The sequence below is a fragment of the Cryptomeria japonica genome, chromosome 7 (genome assembly GCF_030272615.1).
Source record: "Cryptomeria japonica chromosome 7, Sugi_1.0, whole genome shotgun sequence".
Taxonomy (NCBI): Eukaryota; Viridiplantae; Streptophyta; class Pinopsida; order Cupressales; family Cupressaceae; genus Cryptomeria; species Cryptomeria japonica.
This window is the reverse complement of record NC_081411.1, coordinates 829299821-829312822: the sequence shown is the minus strand read 5'-3', so window position 1 is coordinate 829312822 and position 13002 is coordinate 829299821.

Genomic DNA, 13002 nt, shown 5'->3' with positions numbered 1-13002 from the left:
TTATTCATTAATGTTTATTTTATGGATTTATATTTTATTGGTTATTTGGAATTGTGGAAATTAATTAATCAATTACTACATATAGCCATTGGCATAAATTATTAAATAATGGTTACTACGAATACAATATATTTATATATATTTATTTATTGGAAGTTTATAATTAATTAATAATTAATTGGTGGAATTATATTAGTTGATTATTTATGCTTATCAGTACATCAATTTATTTATTTATTATTTTTTTTATTATATTATATGTATGTGGGAGATATTTATAGTATTGAGTTTAAATTATATTGGCTAAGAGCATTTATATGTATATGTACATTTTATTGTTTATTTCTTTTATATCTATTTATCTATTTTTGGCTCATCTATTTATTGGTTATTTATTATTTATTTATATTGGTTTTGATTTATTATTGGAGGTTTTGCTTTATTGGATTATTATTTATTTATTTATTGTTTAATTAGTTGACGAGTATTTATGTCTGTCTATAAATTTATTTATTTATCTTGTTTTTTTTTATCGGTAATATTTGAATTTTATTTATTTAAAACTAAATAGTACAACTTTAGTAAGATAATTAGCTATCTACTAGTTCCCTAAAACCACCCACAAAATTCATCCAAACCACCCACCAAAAAATTGGAAATTCAAAACCAGTAACCTACGCCCCCACTAACCCCACACAGCCATGCTATGAGTACAGAAAACCACATATTACATCTTGTCATTCAAAATTTGGCAAATTCTGCTTAAAACATTCTTAACGAAAACCATAAAGTTTTAATTTTCAACTAAAAATTTAACTAAACCAAAAACAGAGGAAATTGGCACCTAGAAGTACCCTAGCATAATGTGACCAATTCATCTCTCTTCCTTCACATCTCTTGCAGCCAAAGCGCTCGATTCACTAGCCACCCTGAGTCGGCGAGAAACTCCTCCTCTTCCTACGTGTGAATCTCCTTTCCTTCTTTCTGCATCCTTGCCCGCTGCCCCTCGTGAAAATGGTTTTTCCAACTCACCACCACTTACACCCACCACATCACCCCATGCATATTGTTTTTCCATTTCTATAGACAATTTTCTCGTTATCGGCCTCCTATGCCTCAATTCCTTTGCCACACTCTACCCACCCTCCTGTTGAATCTCATCTTCAATGTCCATAATCTAGACAAATATTAGTAGTCCTTCCCATCCTTGCTTCACATCATCCCTAAAGCGAGCTTTGGCTTCTTCACGGTGGTGGATAAACTGGATATGCAAATGTCTTGCCCTCAACTCTTCATTCTCCTCCAAGATACCTTCAATGAGATTAAAACCCCATCCTGGCATCGCCCACTCTAGCAGGAACTCCAAATTTAATAGATACTCTCTTGGAACAATTCTCTGCAAGATTTCCTCACCTCTTCACAGGTGTGTCCCAACTCCAAACCCCACACCATGATGAGAAAATAGATGTCTTCTCTGTACCTATAACTATGGCCGATAACAACCACCACTTCTCCAGGATAGGTCCTCAAAAATCTAGCATAAGATTGGAGGATTTCAGAGTGAAATTTGTTTCCATTTCTGAGCTCACTGAGGATTGCAAAAAATTCTGATGAAACCTAGTTAAAATTTGGTTTCACCAGCTTACCAACTCTATTTATTAAATGTGAGGGCATTACAAATTTGATATTCAATGCATAACACTCCACCATCACTACCATTTTAGAGCATGTCGCAATAAATGCTCATTAACTCAACCTTACATAGGAAAAAAACCAACTTTCTGACAAGAAACTTGAATTGTTTGTCATACCAACTTGGCAAACGATCTTAACTCCATTTAACAATTTCTTTTTTGCTATCCCGCCACCTCACCTCCCCTAGCGCGAGATCACATGCATCATTCGACAACCCATCCACAATAGCATTTCCATCTCTTTTCACATGCGAGATGCAATAATTTTTTAAGGATTTCAGTTTTTCACTTATATTGTTGACACATTTGTTCAATTTCTAGCACAGTGTGTGACCTTTAATCAGATCTTGGATTATAATTTGGGAATCACCCTCCAAGTGTAACTTCATCACCTTCATATTTGTTGCTAATTCAATTGCTAGTAAGTCCGCCTGAGCTTTTGCCTCATTATTAGTGCCATCTCGAAGCCTTCTTGCACCTATACATAGGATCTTCCCTTTGTCATCACAAGCCACACATCCCGCGCTTGAAATCCTTGGATTACCTTTTGATGCCCCATCAAAATTTATTTTCACCCACCCCTTCTCTGGTTTTGACCACTTCACAGTCTCCCCATCCAAAGGGTCATTTGAAGGATTAGGAACCCATGAACGGGTCATTTATTTATCTTCTTTATTATTTATTTATTCTTAGATTATTTATTGTTTATCTGATTATTTATTGTTTTGATTTTTTATTCATTTGCATTGTTGTTTTATTTATTTGTTATTATTTATGTACCTACCCCTTTTAATGATTGGCCCTCTTGGGAGTTGTGATTGTGAGGATAATATTATTTATATTATTTGTAGTTTAATATTTAATTGGAGCATTTATTTATATTGTCTTTGATTTATTTTATTGGGCTTTAATTTATTATTATTGTTTATTATATTATTATTATTACATTCTCTTGTTACTAATTGAGTAGTTAAATATTATGTTTATACCTAACCTATTATTTTATTGGTTGATATTTGAAGGTAAGTAAATAATATTATTGTATATTCTTACCTTGATTTTTGGTAGGGGGTTGGTATAGAATATATTTTATTAGAATATTTTGATTGGCAGATATTCTTCTGTAGTTTTGAATGAGATTTTATTTATTGTATTTGTGAGAATTTTTGTGGGTGTGCTTCTGGATATCTTTTTGCAACTTTTAGATTTTACATTTGCTTGCAGGGAGAATTGCTTGGTTGGGTTGAATTTTGGAAAGCTTGTCGGTTTGGATTTTTGCTCTTCTACGATTGCATTACCATCACTCTACTTCCAAGTTGGAGATCTTTTTTCATTCTTGCATTTTGATTTTTGAAAAGAGTTGTTTTCTTCATGACTGCTAAAAGATTGTTTGGGAAGATTTGGGAATGAATGATTCTATTATCAGTAATTGGGAATAATAATTTGGGAAAAAGATTTATATATGATTTTATGAATTTGTGTGTTGTATTTCCAGAAAAGGGCATTTGTGTATGTTGATATGTTGATTATAATTTTCCTATGAATGCATTGTGGTAACGATTGGTTTTGTGAGGTTTATTTGTTGTTGCATACCTTGTCTTGTGTCCAATTGGTTTGATTAGATATGGAGTGGTTATGTTTGTCATCATTTATGTGCGAGTTATTGTCGGTATAAGCTGGAATTCTTGGATGTGTTGTATTGTTGGCCTTAACAAGGCTTTGTTTTGGTTTCTTATTGGCTTTTAGTGACTTCTAGGTCGTGTTTATGCCATTGTAAGGCATGTGCCCAAATCTGGGCAAATTTGAGTATCTATGTATCCTATTTTTTATGAGTTGGTCCCTTGTTACAACAACACTACTCTAGGCTTCAATAGCGACAACGTAGTATCAGCAAATTTATGGGTTGGTTTTTTAGTCCCTCAATTGATTTCTCTACTTGGTCTTCATTCCAGAGGCTTGTTTTGTTATGTTTGATGGTTTTGGGGCATTGTGCCATTCATTTGTGATATGTGTGAATCCATTTTGGCTCCAACAAGTGGTCTTGTGCTTGTTCGTTGAGGTTTTGATATGTTTCTCCAGCAAGTTGAGTGATTCCTTGTTGTTGAGGATGGTTAATTGTATCTCTAGTGAGAGATTATGTTGTGCCTCATTGTGGAGGATCATTCTATGTTATTGGTCTTAGGGTTTCAAGCAGATCCGAAGCAAATATGAACTAACAATTATATGCAGATTTAAATACAAAAGATAAAGAAATAAAATAGGACACAGATAACACAGAGATTTAACGTGGTTCACCCAGAATGGATTACGTCCACCATACACAGTCATCCAATCTTTCTTATTATCCAGCAAAAACAGTACATCAACCTTGCAATGCCTTAAGCATCCCAGCTGCTTATAACATGCATTTTTAGGGCAACAAACAAAGTCGGTGAGGATACGTGCTAAATGTACATCACTTTGTTGATCAGTCGCCACATATCAACAGTTGGATTCATGTTTTTCCCCTATTTATGTGTATTTGACATTTTTTAGGCTTTCTTTATTATTGCATTTTGGCATTATGAGCTTATAGCTTGATCCTTGTTAAGTGGCTCTTGGTTGTATGTTGATGGCTATCTTTGTGATTTAGTTGTATCAGTTTTGTAATGACTTTTGGATGCTTCCCATGTTGAGTTTCATGTTGTTGTAAAATATATCTTATTTTCTTTTTACCCTATGGTCTTGGTTCATGTTTGGGAGAGTGGGATCTTGCATGTGTCAGACCTAGGTTATGAGCACTAGATCTCTAAGAAGGGGGTGTAGACCTATGGAACCACATGAAGAGTTTATGGTTTAATTTTCAAGAGATAACATTATTAATAATTGATTATTGGGTTGGGTAATTAGGAATTCACCTAATCAAGATAAAGAATATGTTGTTGTATGCCCCAATTGGATAGACTCAAGGAGGTGGTTTTTGGGATCCTAGATTGGGAAGATCATTGGAGCTGTATACTCAATCTCCCTTGAGTGACTCCAAGGTGGAGATGGATGCCACATGAGGTTGGCATGTGATGACACTCTACCCCACATGTGTCCATTATCCATATGCCTTGTTGTTGATTGTGCCGCAGGAGGTTGATTACTTTGATTTAGCCATGTGATGTACTTTGATGTTATATTCTTATGTTGGAGTCTTGTAGTGTCATGTTGTATCCTATGGTTGTTAGGTGTCAACTTAGGTCTTGAGTGTGAGTTGGAACCTTATGTCATCTCCTAAAATATGGGGTGTTTCCTATTTGGTTCTACATGGTCGGGTGGTTTGATGCCTTCTACCATTGGGATATTCTTCTTGGATATTAGCGTGCGTGGATTTGGATCTATAGTATCTCATCATGAGCTTGGATTCTTAGAGTATATTTATGTAATTGTAATTGATAGCATGTGTGATGAAAGATGGAAATGTAAAGAAGACTATGTAATTAGCGTATTGAAATTATGTATTATAGAACATGTAGTAAGATGATTTTTGAATGAAATGTATTGAATAAGATTTCTCTAAATGGATATTCGTAGATGTTGTTCTTGATTAGAAAGGAATTAAATTATTTAGATATATGTATGCTATGTCTTGAGTATAATTTATGGATAGTAGTGATTATGCTAATTATCATATATGCCTTGAATTGAAAGATGTTAAACAATCTCCAATGTTAGATATGTTGAGATATGGAAGTTAAGGGAGTAGTTGTGGTTTATATGGAAAACATGTCTCTTTATTATGTGGTTGTCCTAGGGTGCTAATTTCTATGTATTAGAGATGTTACCATATTACGATGTCTTGTAAATGAGGAATGTGAATGTGTCTATGTAACTTGTATTATTAAGCATTAGGATGTGACGTAGAAAAGATACTATGTGATTTCTCCATGTGCTCTTATGTAAATGAATTTGATATAGAAGAGCTATGCTATTGTTATAAGATGATGTATTGGTATGTGGTTCATATTATAGATATGTTTATCATGTTGAGAATGAAATACTATGTTAAAATTATGGGATTGAAATATTAGATTGTATTTATTATTGTAGAATCATATGACTCTCGAACCTATTTAGTAGATTGGAATCCTATTTGGATGTAGATAAGTACTTGCTACTATGATCTTGCATATGGCTATGGATAGTATTCTTGATGAGTTGTGCTTAAGGAAATAATCGAATACCATTAGTAAAAGAAGGATAAATACATTTAGTTTCATGATGTGTTCAAATGTTTAAATGAGTAAAGGCGGGTATTAGAAATATTCAATTGGTACTTAAAAATGAACCTTAGAAAGAGTATGAAAGGGAATAGAGTTATGCATATGTGTTAATGTTTTATCATAGTTACATGGGAAGTAAATGTTTCGTTGGATGATAGTATATGGTTTTCTTGATGGATATGTGATGTGTTAGTTTAAGGTCAAGTAGTGACGTTGAGATACCCTAGGGAATGGAGATGCATTATATGGTTTTATTATGTAGTTATGTTAATGATTAAATAGATGTTTCGCTTGCATAATATGATTCATGGTTATGTTTATGTTGATTCATATGATCATTTATATAGTTAATGATTCATTATTGGTAGTTATGATGCAAACTAGAAGTTAGTATCAGCGTTGTAGTGAAGATTAATTTGAAAGAAAAAAAATTATCTCCATTTGTTGGCAGATTTTGGTTTAATTTTCACTAATACATTTAGCCTAAAATTCCGATGGAGAAGGTATATTGTGATCAAACTTGATTTTTTTTTTTTAAAATGCCCGATATCGTCGGAATTCCGACGATAATGCAACATTTGGTTTCGATGAAGAAGGAATTGGAAATGACATTTGGGTTTTTTAGAAAAAGTGTCCACATTCATCGAAATTCTGATGACCACATGCATTACTTTAAAAAAAGAAGAAAAGACCAAGTCATTTCATAAATCCCACCTCTTTACAAAATCCTGCCTCTCATTCGTCCCGCCTCTGTAGTGAACCTGTGGGTTTAATCGTGGTGGGGAAGATCATTGGTGTGACAAACACAGCCGCAGCGGAGAACGGGGGCACAAAGTGCCAAGGGCTAGCACATAACTAGCGAGGACGACCGCAAGGGAACCCCAAAATGGGCTGTGTAAATGGCGATGCCCGGGCCTCTGTCAATAGCAATAAGAGCTACGGACGGAGGAAGAAGTTCACCCGCAAAAAAAGCTACAGATGAAGGAAGAAGTTCACCCACAATAAGAGCTTCCTCTATGCTGTATATCTGACGTCACTGCCATGTCAGGCTGGAAGTGGCGATGGAGTATGATTTGGTGGAAGTGGAGGCGGACACTAGCCAACATTGATCAATCAGTCGCTGGTAATGGGAGACATTATTTTAAATGGTATGAAAAATTTCCAACTATGGCTAGATAGATCCTGCTTTGGTTTTCAAAGAAGCCATTGGAGTGAAGTTGATTGCGTCTTCTGGTGTTAGATAATTTGTATTTTCCTCATTGTAGGGAAGATAGGTTGTGTACTTCATATTTTAATGCTTATCTTGAAGGAGATCAGATGTGTGGTGGACATTTATTTCAAATTATTATTGTCCTGTATCGTGTTTATGTTAAAATATGAATTTGTAGGCGCATGTAATGGTGCAAACTTTTAGTAGTAGATGTTGTTGTCGACAAATCTTTTACATATGTTTATTGTTCTATTCCATTCTATATGAGAGTTATGTAATTGTTAAAAAATTCCCATAAATAACAAAAAGATCTTTTAAAAAGTTTATTAAATATTTAATGATGTTGGAAGTGTTATTGGGTTTTTGGTTTAGAGGTGAATGAGTCTATTTGGAATCAAGTATTTTAACAAGGCTAAGAGAAAGGCCCTAATATCAAAATAGTTCAAAATGGAGGAAGCTTGGATCACAACTCCAAGTGATTTGGCAAAATGATTAACCCTCAATTCTAGGCTCTTGATAGGTTTTTATCCTAAGACTTGTGCTCCAATATCAAGTAGATAAATGAATTTTATGGTTCTTTTCCTTTAGCATTGAGTATTCACCATTCCCATCATTGTGTTCCATGAAATGACATCTCTTTGAGGCATTCTGTCAAACAACTCACCAGCTTTGCGGATGCTTCCACATTTTGCAAACATATATACCACACTATCGAATCTCTATCCATCTTCGCTAGCTTCAACCACAACTATTTGTGTAAGCGTCCCTTCCCAGTTGAGCGAACGAGTGCCTACCTAAAGGCCCTCCAAAGGTATCTTAGTTACTTGTCAATTATTTCATTAGGGGTGGAAAGCCCAAAATTTTAGTTTTCCTACACATGGCCAATCCAAATGACTTTAGGGTTGCTATGGAAAAGTCTCTTATGGAAAAGGAGGTACATGGGAGGACACAAGAGGCATGACAGAAGTTTGTAACCTTGATAAAGGGACTAAAGTGTCCATAGGCCTCCCCATCCTTCATAGGATAATTTAGACTTACTATATGATTTACAAAGAAAAACCCAATAGTATCAATATTAGAGACATAGGTCTACTAGAGCATAGTAGGGGCCATAGGGTAGTCACATTTGACCATCGCAGACACAAGGATATTTTAGGTATGAGAGACTATAGGGCTATCAAGCTAGGCCTTCTATGACTCAACAACCTTTTAGGGGAGAATCTAGTGTTTTTAGTAATTAGGATCTTCTAATTATGGTGGGGCCTGGCAAACATAGGGTTATATGAGAGGCACATGCTATGTATATGTTAGTATTAGACAGAGAGTGCCCACAAGGTTTTAGAGTAGGTGGACACCATGCTAGGATGTCAAAGTAGATAGTTGATATGTGGGTCTTTACCCTCCCAACCACTCAACATATACCACCATGGGTCTTTACCCTCCCAAACACACAAAGGTCAAAGGAAGATTCACTGCTACAACACTCACTATTTTTGACAGTCTCAAGCACTTAGGATAGTCACTCCTTTCGTGGCCATTCTTCTTCACACAACACTCTCTAACATTAATTATGATGATAGTGTACCTCCTTAAACCTTCCACCAACACCTAACTCAATACCAAACTCTTTCCCAATCTCGCTAATGGACTAATTAACTTAATTCACTATGAAATTGTGACGGTCAATGCAAGGTTTAGGACAATAGTAATTAGGATCTTCTAATTATTGTGGGGCCTAGACAACATAGGGTTATATGAGACAGGGGTAAGTTCAATAGTGATTTCTCCTCTACAACCTTTGCCAGTCTGTGCGAAAATGAGAGCTTGACATCATTCTTTCGCTTTTAGCTAGCTAAATTTTTCAAGAATTTTATCTCTAGATTTAATATTTCTTTTCTTGCATGAATCTATTAATTTTGAGATAACAGATCTTGCCTTCATGAATTGATCCTAGTTTATCCCTTTAACCCTGATTAATTTATTTAGAGTGTTTAGTTCCATTTTAATCCTTTCTTTTACAATTAAATATTATTAAAAAATTGTATTATTGTTCCAAATTTTGTGGATATTTAGGAGACACAAATAAAATATAAATGTAATCATTCCATATTTTTGTAGGAGATATTGGAATGAGACTAATAGGAAGAGTAGTAAACATGAGTCACAATGAGCACTTTAGAATAAATCTAAACATTATACGAAAGAGTAGCTTGGAAAAATAGAAGCGTAATTTATTTTCCAATATGCAAGATTATTACTTGGGAAAGAATCTTGAAAGAGGATTGAAAAGATTCCTTGAGCTAACATTGTCTCACTTATCCAAAATTATGAGGAAGGACTCATTAATGAAATGGTCATTAACAAGATGGAGAGAATAATAATTAGGAAGAGATAGATTTCACATGCTACTAGGTGACTAGATTGGAGAGAAACTAGAGGCAAATCATTTAGCTTGGCCATGACACAAAGTCTTAGAATAGATGCCAACCTTGGTGAATGGAATGAAAATCCCAAACAATTAATGAGTGGTGAGACAAGTAGAGGCATCTATAAATTTTGTTTTGAATAAAATAAAGAAAAAATGGGACTAAAACCAAGGGAAATGCACATGGAAAGGATATGATGAAAATCAAAATAAATAGTTTGAAGATAATATTAGTTACCTAAAGGATATTCCACTTGATTATTTGGTATATCATAACTATTTTGACAAATTTTGAAACCATTAGAGGTACCTTTTGCTTCTGTAGATGAGGCATTCATTCATGTTGAAGCTGTGATAGCTTATTTGCCTCTTTATAGACAACAAATTATCCATACGAATTATCATATATACTTGTAACCTCCATCCCAAACCACCTATTTCACTCTTCTTCCTTTGCATACCTCTTTTATTCTTCCATTACCTCTTTGCTTACCTAAATTCAATCCAAAACATAGTGTATATAGCATCAAAAAAATTCCATATTTGATTAATATTATCCACAACATATCGAAAAGACAAATACCACACTTACTGTGTCATCAACCAAAAATAATTTACTTACATATTCAAAGAGTTCAATAATGGAGAAACATCCATGCAGTGCTCTACACATGTCCTTGAAGGTTCAAGAAATACTTATCCTCTATTGGTCCAAACTTTAAATCACTTTCCATGCATGAAAATAATTGCAACCATACACAATTTCCCACCCAATAGATTCTCTCAAACTAGTTTACTATCTTAACATAGGGTCAAGGAAAAGCAGGCCAAAATAGGAATTCAAGTGTCTTAAAAGCCTTCAAGACCATAGTGGTGAGGATTGAATTTCTTTCTTTAGTGGTATCTTTCTCTAGATTAATTAGTTGGGGATTCTATTAGGACATTTTTCTAATTAAAAAAAATATATAAAGATTACATCCCTAAATATTGCATTCATAATAGAATAAATTTCTGCAATATTGAGACTAAATTCATAATAGATTTATAGTGATGAATAAAGAAATATTTAAGATTATCAAAAAATTGTTGTTTTCTTTCTCCCAACCATCATTGGATATTGGGTGATCTTTGAGGCATTATGTCAAATAGTTCATGTGCCTTATCTAAGCTTACATATTTTGCATGCATGTGTACCTGGGTAGTTGCACTACAACATCTATACTCACTAATCACATTTGGTTGGAAGTTTCTAAATCCATTTCAAACACATCTTGTGCATATCCTGCAATCATAGCATTCCATTAGATCGTATTTCTTTGATGCATAAAGCAGGAAAGGACATGAGAATATCTCCTCAGGGAGGTATTCTATGATAGCTGCGAGGTAGATGAGAGTTTCTTATGCCATTTGCTTTGTTTTATGCAGTCAAACGCGAGAACACAGTTTGAATTCAAATGCTAACGGTGATTGTCTTTTTAACGGAAACAGACGGGAAGGGACGTCAAGGGAAGAAATGGGCCCACAGCACACCTAAGTAGTCAAAGCTTAGTGTGTGTTGTTTAAGGCTACCCCTTAAGACATCATAATTGATTGGCTCTTCACTCCTAAGACCTTCAAAAGTCTTTAATGGCTTCATTGAGTCCTTTTGTCTTCCAAATGCACCTGCACCAACTTGAATTCTCCTTCAATGCTTGATTTCCTATTCACTTGGAATTGAATTGATTTTATAACTAAGAGATCACTTGAATTGTAGGTAGACCCCTTCAAATGATAGGGTAGGCTTCCTTTTATACCTTATATATGTCTTGAAAGCATTTTATCTTGATGGCTTTAAATGAAAGTACTTTCTCGTCTATCTGGTATTGGTGGAGCAGAGGTTGCATTGCATCGTCCTAGGATACATATTTCCGTAGATACAACATAAGTTAAATGTATCCCAGGTCGATGAAAAGCAACCTCTGCTCCAAAGATCACCAAAAAATAGAGAAAGAACTTTAATTTAATGCCATCAGGATAAAAGTCTTTAATCAAGATAGATAAATGGTATGCAACTGGATCTATTTGGAATGCATTACCCAAACACTGCAATCGATCAGTCACCTTTGAAAAGAAAGTGGTATGATGAAATATTTAGACATAAAATAGATGAAATGCACTCCATACTACTGCTGCACAATATTTTGGTCGATGATATTTTTAAAATAGTAAAGGAAGGTGTATGGAACAACCAAATTCTGATCATTATAAACAATGAATATTTTAAGATCCTTTTATGATATGTAAGTTGAGAATATTTTATGAAAGGTCCCTAAATGAATACACTTTAAATTGATTTTAATATACCTTGAAGTGTGCAATATGGAAGGTTTGTATTCTTAATCTCCTGCCCATTTCTTAATTTAAAAGATGATATCTTTATTAAATATCTTTATTAACTTGATTTCTCCTTCAATTCTTGATGAATGCTTGATTGCATGTTCACTTGGAATTGAATTGATTTTATAATTAAGAGATCACTTTAATTGTAGGTAAACCCCTTCAAATGACAAGGTAGGCTTCCTTTTATACCTAATATATGTCTTGAAAGCATTTTATCATGATGACTTTAAATTAGAGTACTTTCTCTTCTATCTGGTATTGGTGGAGCAGAGGTTGCATTGCATCGTCCTAGGATACATATTTCCTCAGATACAACACAAGTTAAATGTATCCTAGGTCGATGCAAAGCAACCTCTGCTCCAAAGATCACCAAAAAATAGAGAAAGAACTTTAATTTAATGCCATCAGGATAAAATTCTTTAATCAAGACAGATAAAATTTGAGTTTGATTCTCATCATTTACTTTGCCAAATTCTTCACACGTAACTCCTGAATCAATTTCCTACTCACAAGAATTTTATTATGTCTCAAATATAGGGAAATAGAAGGCTTCAAATAGAAAACTTGAACATGCAACTAAATCCATTGACTAACCAGAAGAATAAAATTAAGAAACAGTTTGATCATCTAAGAGATGTTGTAGACTTGCAACTCACGAGCTAAGTTTTTGTGGGTAAGAATTTTTTTTGTTTTGGTTATGGTTGTGGTGTTTATAGGGAGACATTTACAAATTTATATCTATTTTCACTATTTAATGGTTTATGGGTTTGTAATGGTAATTTAATGTGCTTTCATATTTTTGTATATATTCTTTATAATAGCCTATTATATTGATTTGTTCTATCATGCATAATGGTGTGGGTCAGACGACTTTGCCATCGGTGCATGAAAGCATTGAACGAGTTCTACTTTTTAAAATTACATGAAACATTTTTTATTTATTTGATTCAATGTTATTTGCAAAAAATGACTATCAATGACGTTTCCTTTCTCCAAGAATTGTCTAGGATCTTTCCATCAGATAATATGTAACATCGAATGACTAAA